The sequence below is a fragment of the Monodelphis domestica genome, chromosome 8 (genome assembly GCF_027887165.1).
Source record: "Monodelphis domestica isolate mMonDom1 chromosome 8, mMonDom1.pri, whole genome shotgun sequence".
Classification (NCBI taxonomy): domain Eukaryota; kingdom Metazoa; phylum Chordata; class Mammalia; order Didelphimorphia; family Didelphidae; genus Monodelphis; species Monodelphis domestica.
In genome coordinates, this window is record NC_077234.1 from 202,166,888 (window position 1) to 202,184,641 (window position 17,754).

The 17,754-nt window shown below is 37.7% G+C and overlaps 1 protein-coding gene across 3 annotated transcripts in view; it reads left to right on the plus strand.

Annotated features, from left to right (window-relative positions):
- Positions 1-451: 451 nt before the first annotated feature.
- Positions 452-17,754, plus strand: part of REV1 (REV1 DNA directed polymerase) — a 118,615-nt gene continuing 101,312 nt past the window's right edge. The window contains exon 1 of one of the 3 annotated variants that reach the window (XM_007501123.3): positions 452-1,015. The gene's annotated coding sequence lies outside the window, so the exon portion shown is untranslated. The remainder of the gene's footprint in view (positions 1,016-17,754) is intronic. The other 2 variants (XM_007501124.3, XM_056808277.1) reach the window with 2 other exon arrangements.

Here is a 17,754-nt window from a genome sequence, read left to right on the forward strand (position 1 = left end):
CAGGGCACGGCCCAACGATCCTTCCAAAGGGTACACGCGCCCGTTGGGTGCAATGCAGTCTAGTCCGCAGCCCGAGTGGGGGCGGGTAGTAACGGAAGGAAGCAGGAACAACTCGGGTCTTGACTGCACTGCAGAGACCTTCCCTCCCCGCCCCTTCCCCCAGCAAGCCCCTCTGCGGGCTCGACGCAAACATTTTTTTTTTTGCTAGCGCAGGGAGCTAGGCGGGTTATGGCCCAGCAACTGGAGCCCCGCAGCCCCGATGGTGTCTCCGTGTTGCAAGGGGTGTCCGCGCCGGTGGGTGGGGCCTCTTCACAGCCGCGTCCCGGCCATTGGATCCCGAGGCTGTCGCTTCTGCGGCGCAGGGCGGGGACGCAGCGATCCTCAGCCTTCTCTCATCTCTCCCTCCTCCTCCCTCCCAATCTCTCCCTCCGCCTTCTCGGAGAGCTAGACGGTCACGTGCCCACGGAGGGAAAAGCCACCTCCGGTCGGCGGCGGCGGCGGCTGCAGCTAAGAGAGACAGGGGGAGAGAAAGAGAGAGAGAGAGAGGGAGGGGAGCGGGAGGAGGGAAACGAGAGAAGGGACTGGGGTGTTTCTTCTTGCCGCGCGTCGCTCCCGTCGTTAGGGGTCGCCCTGGGAAGGGGTGCGAGACGTGTGCGCGTGTGTGTACGCGGGTGTGTGCGTGTGTGTAGGCAGTCGTGTAGCTGTGGGAGTGTGTCGCTCTCGGAGTCCGCGCGCCGCTGGAGGAGGAGCCCGGAGAGCGAGGCAGGCAGGGAGCGCGCGAGCCCGCCGAGGCCCGCCCGGGATGGAGAGCGTGGCGCGAGCGATGTGACTCTCCCCACCCCGCCCCCCAACCTCCCTCCCCTCCTCCTCCTTCTCCCCTCCCTCCCTTCCCCCTTTCCCATCCCGGCCCCGGCCGAAGGGACCCAGCAGCGGTGGCGGCAGCCGAGGAGACGGAGCCAGTGAGGGAGGAGACGGCTGAAGTGACCGGGCATGGTGGTCTGGGACAGAGCGAAAGGTGAGGCACCTCCACCCCCTTTTCTCCTCTCGAGAGCCACCAACTTGGGGGGGAGGAACTAGACCAGGAGGGACTCCCGGGAGTGGCGGCGGCGATTTGCTTACCCCTCCCCCTTCTAACCACCCCGCTAGGGACCTAATCACTGGTGGCGGCCGCTCTTTGCTGTGGGGGAGGGGAGGGAAATGGGCTATTCCCGGAGCCGCGGATCGAGTGCCAGGAGCGGCTGGGGGGAGGGGCACGGGGACACCCCTCCCCCGCCCCCCCCCATTTCCCCCTCCCCAGTCCTGGGGGGAAGGGGGAACCGAGGAAGCTGAGGCTTTTCTGCTCTTCCACCTCCTCCCCTTTTCTTGCCCCGCACACGCAGGCAGATGCCGGGTTATGTAACGTGTGACCTCCCCCTTTTCCCCACCGCCATGACTGCCACCCCCTCCCCCGCTCTGGGTGGAGGTAGATGTGGACTCCCTTTGCACCTTTTTCCTTTGACCAGCCTCAGCTTATTTGCCCTGAAATAGACCAATTCGAGGTCCGGGCTGTCCCACCCTCCAACCTCATCACCAGAGACCCACTGTGGCCTGTCTCCTCTTCCTGCTTTACTGACACAACCCTGCTTCGGCCACCTCCAATCCCCCACCCCCACTCCTGTCCTCTCCCTTTCCCGGCACTGCAGCCAGCCCCATCCAAAGCCGTAACCCTCCCACCCCCACCCCTTACATCAGCTCACTACGTTTACACTTCTCCCTGGACAAAACTCCCATCCTTTCCCTTGAAGATAGCCTGCATATTCAGACATTGTAAACCTGGCATCATCAGTTGCCCTACACGTATGACTGCATATATCACTGCCAATCCCACTCACCTTCGCTAACCTATGCAACCACATCCTGCACCTATTATTCATCTAACCTCTCTGGCCCCTAGAAACATTCTAGTGCCTTTCTGAAGGTCTCTACTAGAATTTTCTTTTTTTACTCTAGCCCCTTTTTATGATGGGTTGCTCATTAAAATTATTTTTTCTCCAGGTGCTTATGGAAATGCAAACCCTTTTCATGCCCTTATATACAGATTATGAAATTCTTTCAGGCCCCGTATGCCTAGAAATGGATAATCTCTTCTCCCATTTAATACCCTGTCATACCACAGATGGTGCTAGCAAAGAAATGTAACCTTGTTATTCTCAACTCTTCAATTCTCACATGCCCTTAGGTAACCAATCAGTTGCCAAACCTTGCCTGTTCTTGCCCACACATTATGCACCTGACCCTCTACTCAAACACAGCTACCATCTTAACTGGGACCCTCATCAGTTCTTGTCTAGAAATTCTGTCTATACTTACTTGCCTGTAAGGATTGCCTCATCTTATTTCCTTGTCCAGCAGTGTTGATACTTGTCGTACCTTCTTCATAGACTATAATGATAAAGTATCTTAAAATGAAGCTGCTTTGAAAAGTAAAAAACAATTATCCATAAAAGGTTTTTATTGTTACTATATGGCATTCTTTTAATGGATTGGGGAGAGGGTGAGTAGTGGTTAAAACTGGAAGAGATCTAGTCCAGAACCTTCATATTACCAGAGGTTAAAATTTCCTGCTGCTTCTGAAGTACCTTCGCTTCTAAATCCATATTTCTTCTACTCTCTATTTTGTAAGTACTGATTTATGTATCTATAGTCTCCTCTGTTTGAGTATAAGTTCCATGAGGCCATATTGGGACTTCATAAATGCTTTTATGATTGATTATAATCATTCTTAGTATTTGTATCCCCAGGGTCTAACACAGTGCCTGGCCCATAGGAGGTACTTTATAAATACTTGATTGATTGAATTGAACCCAGGCCAATATTTAATTTCTATCAAAATTGGTAATTCTTGATGCTTTCTCTACTGCCTTAGTCTTCTCTCCAATGTCTACTTCTTGATGTGTATCCTTATAATAACTGCCATTTGTCTCCAAGTAATTTTCTATAATGGAGTGTTAAAGTTTTTGTGTAAATTACTGACCTTTGAGAAAAACTCATTCCTTTTTCACATACTTAATGACATCTGTCATTCTTTCTAGCTCTAAGTTTGTGATCCAAGCATAACCTTGTTCTTCTTTTAGTGTGTACACAGGGATGGACACTGCATTGCACCTTTTAAGACTGTAGTTTCCAACCTTGGCATTGTGATATCTCAGATCATCTTCATATAATTCAAGGAAATGTGGCACTAACTGTTCCCTAATTTAATTTCTCTGCTAGTCAGTGTTGGTGATACTTGCCATACCTTCCTCATAGACTTTAAGGATAAAATGAAGGAACTTTGAAAACTAAAAAACATAATCCATTGTTGCTAGATGGCATTCTTTTAGTGTATTGGGGGAGTGGTTAAAATTGGAAGAGATTTCAGAAAGCATCTCATCCAGAACCCTTATCTTGCAGATGGCTAAAATTCCCCCTCGCTCTTCTTGTGCCTTCTTTTTCTAGGTCTATATTTGATCTACTCTGTATTTTTGTAAGTACTGATTTATGTATATATTGTCTCCCCTATTAAAATATAAGTTCCTTGGTGGGCAGGTAGGTGCTTAATAAATGCCTTTTGAATTGATTATTGCAAATATAGCCTATTGATGCTATTTTTTGAGTTTAATCTTCCCGTCATCAAAAAAAAAAATCTCCAGTAAAATCTGTTCTTTAGCTTGGCACTTAAGGCCTTTGAAATGTTTATATCTATTGTTTTAATTATCTACCATTAACGCCTGTAGGTACTCTGTTATCTAGTCTTGAAACACAATATGGTAAAGTAGAACCTATTAATGGATGTGAAACAGGGAAATCTGGAGTTTGCTTTGATCTTGGTTACTTAAGACTGTTGGACAACTAAAGCGCAGCTTTTGGGCATGTCACTTGAGCTTCACTTTCTTCATCAGTCTGGGGCAGCCTCACCTCTATCATTGAAACTCAGCTTGAGGTGCTGTGTTCTTGTGCCTTCTTGACACTTGAGTAATCTTAGGTTCTTTCTCCCTCCACTTTGGAGGTCCAAAGGAAAGATATAGTCTAGTTATTAGTCACTTTTCTAGTTGTTTTTTTTAGGTCAAAGAGAATATACACATTTGGTGAAAAACAAAACACTACTTCTCAGGTACATTCTGTTACCAAGTACTATCAAAGCCATTTTTGTAACACTTATTGTATCTTCTAATGTAATTATATTTGTGTTACTTTTATATGCTGATATAATGTTTACCAAGCACTTTACATAAAACCCTCTATAGCCTTCCTACTACCCTAGAGTAAGTCGCAGGATAGCATAGGTGCCAATGAATAAAGATAGTACTTTTGCTTGGACATCAGTAAAAAGCAAGATTTTTGAATCAGAAGATTTGTTTATATTTTGCTGCTATTATCTCTTGTATACATTGTAAATCATTTAGTCTCAGTTTCTTGTTCTATAAAATATATAACCTTTTAAGATTTCCTCACAGCTCTTTGCTTTGGTAATTTTTTTCTTTTAAAAATCCTTACCTTTTGTCTTAAAATCAATACTAAATATTGATTCCAAGGCAGAAGAGAGCTACGGGTTAGGCATTTGGGATTAAGTGACTTTCCCAGGGTCACACAGCTAGGTTTGCTTTGGTAATCTAAAATGAGGGCATTGCATTTACCTGATCTCTAATGTTTCTTTCATTGCTAAAATAATCTTATGTCTTGATCATAGTTCCTGGGTCATGTTTGCCTCAATGCTTTCACTCAAGCCGTTCTTTCTACAGGGAATGCTTTGCCTGCTTATTTAAACACTTCTTTTGAGGCATAGTTCAACTCTGGCAGAGGTAGAATTTTGTAGCTCAGAAAGATCTGCCGTCGGTAGAGAGCCGTCTTCTGCTGTAATGCTTATTTTTTATGATTTTTACATTTGGCACTTAACATGTTCTATGTTTCTTTAACAAATATAAGCATTTCTTATAATTACATATTGTCTCTTTAAATTCCCAGCTCCTTGAGGGTAGAGATATGATGACCTTTTATATTTTGATATACCTAACATCTTGCTCAATTCTTTGTGCCAGAGTAAATACTTGTTTAACTATTAAAAAAAATTAGGGAATCACTTTTGTATTGGTAAAATTCTTGACATCATTTTAGGTATGGTGTTTGCTAAATGCAATCCCTATTTGTTTAAAGCTTTCATCTTCCCCTCTCTCATTTCATTTCATAGTTTAGATTTCTGCATAAGTCAGTGGAAACCTGACCTTGGCAAAACTGAACCATTATGACTGATTTCACAACAGTACTTCATTGCCATGTATTCTATGGCAGTTCTGTCTCTGAGGTACTTCATCTCAAGTCCAAGTTCCTTATTACCCAGCAACTTTTAGAAAAATGTCTTCTATTGGATATGTTAATGCCAATATAGTCCTTTGATAAAAATAATTTACTAAGAACATTTCTAGGGTTTTTTTAGATATTTTGTCACATCAACAAGTGTGGAAAGATTTAGAAAAAGTTGTGATGACTGTGTAATGGCTGTTATCTTTCTGATTCTGGAATACATCAGTCAGCTGAATCAAGAAGCATTTAAGTATCAGTTACATATGAATAACTGTGCTAGACACTGGATCATGTAGACAAAACCAATATAATCCTATCTTCCATGTACTATATATATATATATTTTTTTAATTTTATTATTATTATTATTTTTTAATTTCTACCTGGCAGCATGGTGCAAGGAAGAGAATAAGCCAGTCTAGGAACCAAGAAGGCCTGGGTTCAAGTCCTACTTGGCAAATCTCTTAAATTCTCAGAGGCCTAGGCATTTCTTTAATTATTTAGAGAAGATACCCACCTGCATTGGTAGTTTCCTCATTAGGTAGTTCCTCTATGCCAATGAACTAACAGATTCATTCCTCCCTATCCTATGTATAAGTAACAGTACTTTAAAAAGCAAAAAAAAAAAACTTTTTGAGCAGTTTCTCTCCTATGGTATAAATATTGACTGAACATGGGATCTTGGGTTTTTCAAGTGTTTAAATTTGTTTTTAACTACGATTATGGAAAATATGGGGTGTTCAGGGAGGTCTAACATCTCTGGTGAAAGTCTACTTATCTACCTTTGTGTGTATACCTTTCACCCAATTCTCACCTATGACTCCAAGAAGCTGTATCTGCACAAATGACACTATATCCCAGTAAAACCTCCTTGGCTGGCAAGCTAAATCTGGTTGAGGATAATAGACAAACCTCAAACCTATTGAGTTAGGGGGAATGCCCCAAGCATATGAAGAGTGATACTCAGTGGAATGGGTAGATGAGAACAATTTGTTCCAGTAACCATGAAGGCAGCTGATGCTTTATGAAGAGAAAGGTCATCTACTGTTTATTCAGGTCATGCAATATCATTGGTCCTCTTCAAAAATGGAGGACGAACAATAGCACCTATAGGCTGTGTGCTGGGCACTGTGCTAAGCACTTTACAGTTATTTCTCACTGATCCTCACATCCCTGCGAGATAGATAATTTTACAGATGAGGAAACTGAGGTAAATAGTTTTAATGACTTGTCTAGGGATATATAGCTAGCTACATGTTTGAGACTGGATTTGAATTTGAGTCTTCCTGACTCAAATAGTCTATTCCTAACTGCCAATAATTTTTTAAACCATTTTTTTGAGAACCAATTATATGATACAATTTTTTTTTTTAAGGGCCTACCTATTTACATTTGGGGTATCAGAAAGTATCACAGTATCACAGACTTCTTCAAGTGTTTTGGAGTGATGCAGCTATATGGCTCATGAGCATTTGGGCTTTATTTTTTTGTTTGTTTTCTTACACTAGATTATAGAGGAATACTCAATTTGCAAATTATTTTAGTATGATGTTGCACAAAGTAGACTATGAGAAAATATTAGCAATATTCTTCAAGTGTGTTACAGATGACAATTAGTTTTTCAATTACATAGTAATAAAGATTATATTGTTCTAAATCTTGAGATAATTAAAGCATAGGTGTAAAATGTATAAAAACTGTATACTTCCTTTTTCTTCAGTAAAAATTTTTTCTTATTTCTGTTTACTCTTTTGATGTCAACTCTTTTTTTGTAGGTTGGTCTTTGTTTAAATGAGGATGTTTTAATATCACATTTTAGGGAGTATTGCTTGTTAATATTAGCCTTCTTCATAATGTTATTCAAATATTTAGTATATTAGTGTAGCAAATAAAGATCATTTAGCAGTTAATTTGTTAAACAGCAGATATTTCTTTGGTTAAATTAAAGTTATTGGCAAAGTTAACCTAGGCAGTTAGCATTTTAGATAACTATCTTCTATTAGAGTTTTAGGGATAGAATAATGAACAGTAGATAATAAACAGACCTTGGAGTCAGAAAGACTTGGGTTTTCTAGGCCTACCTCTGACACATACTTACTGTGTGACTGTGGGAAAGTCACTTAGCCTTGTATAATCTATTTCCTCTTCCAAAAAAGCCCCAAACTGGTCTAGATTCTTAATATTGAAAGTCCAAATGGTCTTTTCATCTGATAGGCCTGAAACTTATGGTCCTATGTCTCAGAAAAACATGTATTTGTTTTATTTAACACTGTTAAAGAGAAATTCCTTGTCAGAACCAGTGAAAAAAAGTAGTATTGCTTTGGATGAAGCATGAATGAAGATAGATGTAAATAAATTAGGTTAGAATACAAAATATTAGACAACTCTTTCTGACTTCCATTTCCAAGACCATCCCCAAATATGAATATGGTCTTTGTCTATATGATTTGTTAGAAGATTATTGGAACCCATTTCTTTACCCCATAATAAATGAGTTTCATACTTTCTGATGTATAGTGGAAGAATAATTCTACCCCCCATGAAATAGAACAAATTTGGATTCTAAGTTTTTTACCATGATTTAGATCCTTTTGGTAGACAGTCAATAAAAGAAAGCCTATAGTTGGAAATAAGTATAACAATTTTTTTGATGTGAAAACAAAGTGAAATTTACCAAGTTGAGTAGGTAGTATAGTTTGTCTTCTTTGGGGGGGGGGTAAGATATTAAAATAGTTTTATTTTTAATTGCTTGAATTTGCCAAATCAGAAAAATGGGATGTACTTTTTTTGGTGACAGAGTCATATATAAATAGCCTTTTCATGAAAGTATCTTGTTAAAAAAAAATCTGTTTTATTATTTCATAGGAAGGAGATAGAAAAAGAAAACAGGCTACAAACAGAATTTAGTATTATTGTGTCCGTTTTAGTCATCTTTTTCCTAGACCTGTGGAAGAGTGGGTAATTTAGTCTTACTCAACAGTTGCCCCTTGTAATGATCAGAATGACTTCTTTATTTGTTTGAACTTCAACTGGAGTTATGATTATGGTAATGAAAAGACTTGTTAGAGACAGAAGGATTTTGGGAGATCTTTATAAAGTGTGATCTCTGCAAGATAAGAACAGGAGACATTTCCCCAAATTTTTGCTCAGTTTTCTACTTTCTTACATGGTTTTTGGGGGAAATGTACATTAGAAGCAACTTATTGCTTAGTTAATTTGTTCTTAAAGCTTTAAGCAACTGAGATGCCTCTCCTATTCTTTTTTTTCCCCCTTACCTTCCACCTTAGCAGCATCAATACTGTGTATTGGTTCCAAGGCAGAAGAGTAGCAAGGGCTAGGCAATGGGGGTTAAGGGATTTGCCCAGGGTCACACAGCTAGGAAGTGTCTGAGGCCAGATTTGAACCTATTGCCTCTCCTGTTATCATCTTGTTCATCTTTTCTGAGTAATAATGATTATAACAATTCACATCAATATAGAACTTTTGAGATAAAAAAAAATGCTTTCCTTATAGTAGTTTGCAAAGTAGAGAGTATTAAGAACTATACCTCATTTTGCAGATGAGAAAACAGACTCAAATTAAGTGACTTTTCTGTAGTCTCAATAGCTAACAGGACTAGTGAAACTGAATTTTGAACCCAGGTATTTTTATCTCCCCAAGTCCAAATTACTTTTATTTGCCCTTAAATAATACAAATTCCTGTAATGGATGATGAAAGAAGAGCAAATGACATAAATAACTTTGTATTAACTATGGGATATCCCATCTTTGATATCTATTGCTAAATGAAATTGAAAGCAAAATGCTTCTTTGTGGGAAGTGTTTTACCATTTCAACTTTTAGTCTAAATTCTAACCAAACTCTAACCAACAAGGGGGTGTAAAATTGATGCCCCTCATTAACTTTACTTTTCTGCATAGAATTTGCATGTAATTTCTCCTAATTTTATTTTCCCTTTTGTACAAATTAAAATTAATCTCAAATAATAAAAATATTATATTTTTATAGATTTATTAATGATCATTAGAAGTTAAGGAATAAAAAGGTAACAAAATAAAAAACCATGTGCCCATTGCTAATCTGTCTGTTCAAAAGGCCCGCTTACCACCACAGTTGCAATCCAGGAAGCAAAGAGGGTGAGACCAGCAACCCCACTGAATTTATCCCTCTGTCTATAGGAAGTGGGTAATGACAGGAAGTCAGTGGGCTCCTGGGAAATGCAGTTTTTAGGGTAATAGATTTCCAATTACACACTTTGTTTTTCTTCCCTTTTCCATTTTTCCTTTAAGATTACTGGAGATAGAATAGAACCACTCAGACCTTTGGCCTATTTAAACTCTGTGATTGCTGTGTTAACAGGGATTATTAGATTAGATATATTAGAATTTAACACTTTATCCCTATTTAAGTCTTTGTCTTTGCTTATTTGTGTTTACCTTTTTTATGTTTCACTTAACTCCTGAGTTGGAACTTTAAAATTTCCAGCCAGCTATGGTCTTTTTGTCAGGAATATTAGGAAGCCCTCTATTTAATTTAAAGATTTTTTTTCCCCATCTAATATTATACTTAAAAGCTTATAAATAGTCTTTGCATTTTGGAGTATCATATTTTAAACTTGCCACCCATTTGTATTGATGGCTGCCGAATCACATGTGATCCTGACTATAACTCCTTGATGTTTGAATTTCTTTTTGGCTGCTTGCAGGATTTTTTCTTTGACTTGGAAACAAGATTTTTGTCTATGATGTTCCTGTAAGTTTTCAATTTTGGCTTTTTTTCAGCAAGTAATTACTAATTAGTGAATTCTCTCTATTTCCACTTAACCTTGTGGGTCTAACACATGAGTAATTTTCTTAGAAGATATATTTTCTTCTATTTGTTTTTCATTTTTTTAACTTTGTTTTAATTTTTCTTGTCTCATGAAGTCACTGACTTCTATTTGTTTCATTCTCATTTTCCAGGATTCTGTTGTTTAGGCAAAGTTTTGTACCTCTTATGCCAACTTGTTAATTATCTCTTCAGTTATTCTTCTGTAACTCTCATTTCTTTTCCTCTAGTGCATTCATTATATTTATTAAACTTTTTAAAATCTTTTTTTTAAGTATCTTTTAGGAATTTAAGTTAAATTGTGCCCAAGCTGTGTTTTTCTTTGAATATTTGCTTGTAGATGTTTTGGAGTCATCTCTCTGCCTAGAACATCCATGTCACCCTGTGGTGAAATCTTTTGTTTGTTTGCTCATTCTTCTGGCCTGCTTCCTGATCCTGGACTTGATGTTAGGGCTGGGCTCTTCTGGAGAGAAGTGTGAGCTGGTCTTGTTTCTTTTTTGGATTATTGAGTATTGTGTTTTGGTATTTCATGGACAGCTCAGGCTGGTAACATTTAAACTTTCAGTACTCTTAAAGTGATCTGATGGCTGCCTAGTCTCAGCTTTGCAAGTTCCTTATCTGAGTTTCAGTTTAAGCAGCAGAACTGCTGGTGGACTCAGACCCTGTCAGTCAGCTGGGAAGTTCTCTGCTGGTTTAGAGTGACAACTGCTGGTTCTCCTTTGGTCTGGGATTCCTGTCTTGGTTGTTATTACTTTAGACTGAAATGGGAGCTAGAACTGAGACCTTGTTCTGCTCTCCTTGGGTTGGAGTCAAAATTGCTTCTGGTTGTTGGGCACAGGTCCCATTTCAGAGTCTGCCCTGGCTCTGCATATCAGTTCATGACAAAGCTACAAGTTTGTACTTGTTCCCAGACCCCAAGATCTTCCCTTGCTTTTGTCACAGATCCTCCCTGGTGCCAGAATGTTCTGTATTCAGCCACTCCTGGTCAGACCCCATCTCCACTGTCTCTCTGTGATGACCAGCATTAGAAAAAAAAGATTATTGTGACTTTTTTTTACTTTCTCCATCATTATTCCACTTAGTGAATTTTCTAGATAGATGAATTGGAAGATTTTTATTGGGGAGCTTACCTTACTGCTTTTTGCTATTTAAGTGATTATTAAAGATACTTAAAAAGCCTAATGATTCTGGCTATCAATGTTTTATGATTTCTTGGGGGAAAGTATTTTTAGATGACGTTTTAGGTCTTATACCATTAATTCTTTAGACAAGTTATTTTATAACTTCTTAACATAGAACCAAATCAGATATTAGCCTTAGGAGTAAGTTTTTATATTATCATCCAGATTGTGAGATGTTTTAGCAACATAAATGAATAAAAGGGAAAAAAAAACAGTTACTAAAGCTCTCATTATGTCAAGCACTATGGAAAGACCTGGCGGGTCTAAGGGTATAATTGCAGGAGTATAAAGGGTTAGGTTCTACTGGTCTGGGGAGTTGTACAAAACTGATGCCAATACATATTATCTGTGAATCTTTGAACTTCAGTTGGAATTAAAACTGAGTATGATTATCAATAAGCATATGAAGAAGTGTTCTAAATCTCTTATAATTAGAGAAATGCAAATCCAAACAACTCTGAGGTATCACCTCACATCTAGCAGATTAGCTAACATGACAGCAAAGGAAAGTAATGAATGCTGGAGGGGATGTGGCAAAATTGGGACATTAATGCATTGCTGGTCGAGTTGTGAACTGATCCAACCATTCTGGAGGGAAATTTGGAACTATGCCCAAAGGGCGATAAAAGACTGTCTGCCTTTGATCCAGCCATAGCACTGCTGGGTTTGTACCCCAAAGAGATAATAAGGAAAAAAGACTTGTACAAGAATATTCATAGCTGCACTCTTTGTGGTGGCCAAAAATTGGAAGACGAGGGGATGCCCTTCAATTGGGGAATGGCTGAACAAATTGTAGTATTTATTGGTGATGGGATACTATTGTGTTCAAAGGAATAATAAAGTGGAGGAATTCCATGGGAACTGGAACAAGGGAAGTGATGCAGAATGAAAGGGGCAGAACCAGGAGAACATTACACACAGAAACTGCGACACTGTGCTATAATCAAATGTAATGGACTTTTCTACTAGCCGCAATGCAATGATCCAGGACAATTCAGAGGGACTTAGGAGAAAGAACACTATCCCCATTCAGAGAAAGAACTGTGGGAGTAAAAACACAGAAGAAAACTACTTGATCATATGCTTCAATGGGGATATGACTGGGGATGTAGAGATTCTAAATGATCACCCTAGTGCAAATATCAATAATATGGAAATAGGTCTTGATCAATGACACATGTAAAACCCAATGGAATTGCGTGTTGGCTACGAGGGGGGTGGGTGGAAAGAGGGGAGAGAAAGAACATGAATTATGTAATCATGGAAAAATATTCTAAATTAAATAAAAATTTTCAATTAAAATAAAAAGTGAAAGTAAAAAAATGTTTATGGTTAGTTGTTATGTACTTAAGACATTTATACCCATTATTAAAAAAAATCTACCTTTTCTAATTATCTCTAACAGACTATAAAATGTCATTTGAAATTATTGGATATTACTTATCTAAAGGTATCATTTTTTTTGTAGTTGTCAGTTAAAAACCACATAAATTGCCACTGGAAGTCATTATATGCTACTTAACTACAGATATCAAGTATATTGATTGAGGCATATGGTGCAAAATATTTTCTTGAATATGCACTCTAAAGGGTATCAGCACTCCACCTGCTAGTTAGGTCTTTGGGAAAGATAGTCTCTAAAATAGAGAAAAATTGGGATAATTTTGTAAAGAAGTAGAAAACCAATTTTCTAAAAACTATTTTGCTTTTGTATGACTTTTGTTAGCATCCATTAATGTTAGGGTTGTTTTTTGCTGTTGTTTTTTGTTTGAGAAAAGTAAAGAGATTAGTGAGTAGAAGTCATTTATGATGAATATATAATGAGTTTGGCCATGTGAATATATTTAAGATCCCAGAATCAGAAGGAATCTCAGAAGCCATCTTAGAGTAATTCATAGTTGAATAATACTTAATAAATGGCTATCTAACCTTTACCTGAAAACTTACAGTGAGGGAGATCTAACTGTCTCCCAAGGCAATTCAATTTACTTTGGGATTAATCTGCTGCTTCATCTTCTACCTTCTACCTATTGTTCCTAATTTTGCCATATGGAGCTAAGCACAGAATAAGTCTAATTCTACTCTACCATATAACAATCTTTCAAATACTTTGAAACATATCTCTTTGCCTTTCCACCTTCTCCAGAGTAAATATACTCAATTCTTTTGATGAATCATTATGGCATGATCTCAGACCCCTTCCCTTTTTGGGTACCCTCTCCAGTTTATCAGCGTTTACTTAAAGTGTGTTTCCTAGAGCTGAACACAATATGGGTGTGGGTGAGTGTGAGTGTGAACTATATGCATTTCTTAATGTAGTAGATCTAAGAATGTTTTGACTGTTCCATGTTCACTAAAACCCCCAGATCTTTTTCCAGGCAAAATATTACCTAATTATGTCTGTCTCATCTTGTGCTCTTGAAACTCATGTTGTTTTGAACCCTAATAATTTATGTATCCCTATTTAAATTACACCTTTTTAAATTCAGCTCAAGTTTATATCCTTTTAGGTTTGGGGGGGTCACAATTCTATTGTCCATTTTATTAGCTTTGTGTTATCTGTAAAGTTGATCATAATGCTATTTATGCCTTTATCCATGGTATTGATTAAACATTAAACAACACTGGGTTATGCATAGATCTTAAGTTGATTTTTAGCCATTAATGACTATTCTTTAGAACATGTAGCTCAACTATTTCTGAAAATACTTAACAGTACTATTGTCTACCTCATATCCCTCCATTTTATCCCCAAGAATACCTTGAAAAACTTAATTATAAAGTTAGATACTTCTATATTTCTTGCCATTATGTATTGTAATTTGGAAATCCAGGGATCCTACTATATTTTGTGGCTGTCATGTTAGAAAGTTTCTATTATTTTTTTATTGTAAGTATTGGAAAGTCTTTATTTTACAAAGGTAGGTTGTTGCAAATGGAGTTAGAGCTTCCATAGCTCACTTTACAAAGGCGAGGATAGTTCTTTCAAAGAACACCAGAGAGGGAAGCTCAGTGGATTGAGAGCCAGACCTAGAGATGGGAGGTCCTAGGTTCAAATATGGCCTCAGACACTTCCCAGCTGTGTGACCCTGGCCAAGTCACTTACCATTGCCTAGCCCTTGCCACTCTTCTGCCTTGGAACCAATACTTAGTATTGATTCCAAGACAAAAGGTAAGGATTAAAAAAAAAACACACACAAAGAACACCAGAATTTTCTAATGCTTTTTGAATTTAACTTCAATTATAGTAATTTAAAAAAATCCCAATATCAGTGAGTTCATCTCTGGCTAGGTCAACATCTTTGACACAGTTTATATCAGGGAGAAAAACATTGTGAATCCCTGGAAGAGTTCCTGGAAGTGTTTTAAATTATTTGAGGATTTCTATTTTCAAAGAAAGAAAATTGTGGATCAACTTTAACTTGATTAGAGATCCTCTTGCTTTTAAGTTTTCTAGTGTTTTAATAGGAATGAGTGTTGTATTTTGTCAAAGGCTTTTTCTGCATCTATTGAGATAATCATGTGATTTTTGTCAGTTTGCTTGTTAATATGGTCAATTATGTGAATGGTTTTCCTAATATTGAACCATCCTTGCATTCCTGATATAAATCCTACCTGGTCATAGTGAATGACCCTCCTGATCACTTGCTGTAATCTTTTTGCTGTTATCCTATTTAAGATTTTTGCATCTATGTTTATTAGAGAGATTGGTCTGTAGTTTTCTTTGTTTTTGACCTGCCTGCCTTTGGAATCAGTACCATATTTGTGTAGTAAAAGGAATTTGGTAGAACTCCTTTGCTTATTCTGTCAAATACCTTGTATAATATTGGGATTAGTTGTTCTTTGAATGTTTGATAGAATTCATTTGTGAATCCATCTGGTCCTAGGGATTTTTTTTGCTTTTAAAAGTTTTCAAGGAAGTCAGGCTCAATTCTCTTCTTCCAAAATGGCAGGCTTCAGGATCTTGAATTGAAAAGTTTATCTCATTCATATTGTTAAGAATATCTGCCAAGTATTCCAACCGATGGACAAAATCCTTTCTTTTGAAGTGTTACAAGAGTAAAATTTCTTTTTCTTTAAAAAAAAATGAAACCTCTGCTCTTATTTTGAACAGGTGCTTAAAAGTCATCTTGAGAGCCAGTAAACTTCTGTGTGGTGAGGAGTAGGCAATTGGGGTTAAGTGACTTGCCCAGAGTCACACAGCTAGGAAATGTCTGAGTTCAGATTTGAACCTAGACCACCTAGCTTCCCCAGGGAATAAAATTTTTTTAGAAAGTGAAAAGACCTTCATTCAGAAGCCAAAATTTGTCAATGACTCCATATTGCTTCTAGGATGAAATATAAACTCATAAACCTTTCCAATCTTGGTGGGAAAATAAACATATGAACCCTTTCTGTTTAAGGCGTATGAAGCTTTTCTTTCCAGTCTCAAGTCTTTTGCCACTCCCCACCCCAATTTTTTTTTTAACACTTTCAAAACGTTCATGGCCTTTGTAGTTTCCAAAAGGAACTCTGAAAATAAAAGCTCTTCTTAGATGGCATCAGCATGCACATAGTGAACAAGAACAAGGAGCAGGCTTCATTGAGAGATGTCTGTAGCTTAATCCAGTTATGTAGTGAATAGGAATGGCAAGGTTGCCAATTTCTTCAGTGACCTGCTTCAAAAATTTTTTAGTTTCAGTTATTTTAGAATGTATTAGGTGTTGATGCTCTTCCTTTTTTTTTACTTATCTCTAGAAATATTGTTTTATTTTAATAAATTTCCATGTGTTTTCCAGTGTTATTTGATTCATATTGTCTTCCTCCCATCTTCCTTCCTCCTCCCAGAGTTGATGAGCAATTCAATCAGGGTTATACATGTATTATCATACAAAACATTTCCATATTCATTTTTAAGTGAATAATCTTATAGAACCAAAACCCCAAAACATACCCAAATAAACAAGTGATAATTCATATGTTTTCATCTGCATTTCTACTTTCTTTCTCTGGAGGTAGAAAGCATTCTTTTTCATAAGTCCTCAGAATTGTCCTGAATCATTGTATTGCTGTCAGTAGCAAAAGTCTTGTCAGTTGATTGTTCTTATAGTCCAGTAATATTCCATCACCATCATATACCACAATTTGTTCAGCCATTCCCCAATTGATAGACATTCCTTTAGTTTCTAATTCTTTGCCATTAAAAGAACTTTTCCCATTCTAAAAAAATCTGTGACACACCTTAGTGGTATTACTGGATCAAAGGGCAAACATTCTTTTAAAGCCCTTTGGGCATAATTCTAAATTGCCCTCCAGAATGGCTGGATCAGTTCACAACTCTACTAGCAATGCATTAGTGCCCCAATTTTGCTACATTCCCTCCATCATTTATCATTTTTCTGTACTGGCATTTTGACCAATCTGATAGGTGTGAGTTGATACCTCAGAGTTGTTTTAATTTGTATTTCTCTACTCATATCTTTAATTCTTAGTAATTGACCAGCCTGTTTTCTTTCCTAGTTGTTTATATCTTGTTCACAAGGTACTATTTTTATTGGCTTCAGCCTATATGGATGCTAATTAATGTTTAACCACCAGCTGTTTCTTTCCTCCCCCTCAAAAACATACACATGGCAGACTGAAAGTTTAATTTATTTATATTTCCTCCATCACATACTTAAGTCTAGATGTAAAACAAAACAAATCAAGCCCTGATTTGTGGCATTTGCCCATCTCTGGCTTTAGCACTGGTTAGACAATTCTAGTATGCTTTTTGGATCATCTGAAATTTTGATAAAAGACCATTGCATTTTTATCATAACAGTTAAATGTCAGGAAATAAAGGATGAGCTTGTGCAGCTTCTTGAAAGCATTTGAAAGCTGTAGAGTTTCCCAAATGTGATCTAGTGTAATCTCCTATTAAATCCTGGGCTTAGGACCTTGTCCATGGTCACTGATTATCCAAACAAGATAAATATAATGATCTAGCTCACTGGGCTTCTTATTCAACTGCATGCCATAATCTGGGCAGTATTCATTCTTTATCCAGTTTCTTTTTAAACAGAATTGAATGCTAGACATCTCTTTTGACTAAGTTTCACTTTATTAGTCTTGGGCTCACTGGAGTCAGTAATGTATCATTCCTCAAATCTAGTGAATTGCTCTGTTGATAAGAGTTTTTTTTTTTATGTAGACTATTTTTTGCATCATGGACCCTTTTGGCAGTCTGCTGAAGATAGTTGATTCCTTTTCACAATAAAATTTTTAAATGCATAAAATAAAATGTAGGATTACAAAGGAAACTCAATTTTATTGAAATAGCTAAAAAAATTTTAAACTAAACTCATGAACTAAGAACTTATCTTAAACTTTTGAAAAAAATAGAGGCTTTTTGTTATGTTTCCTGTTGTCCCCTTTCTCTATCTCACAGAACCCTCATCATGCCCCC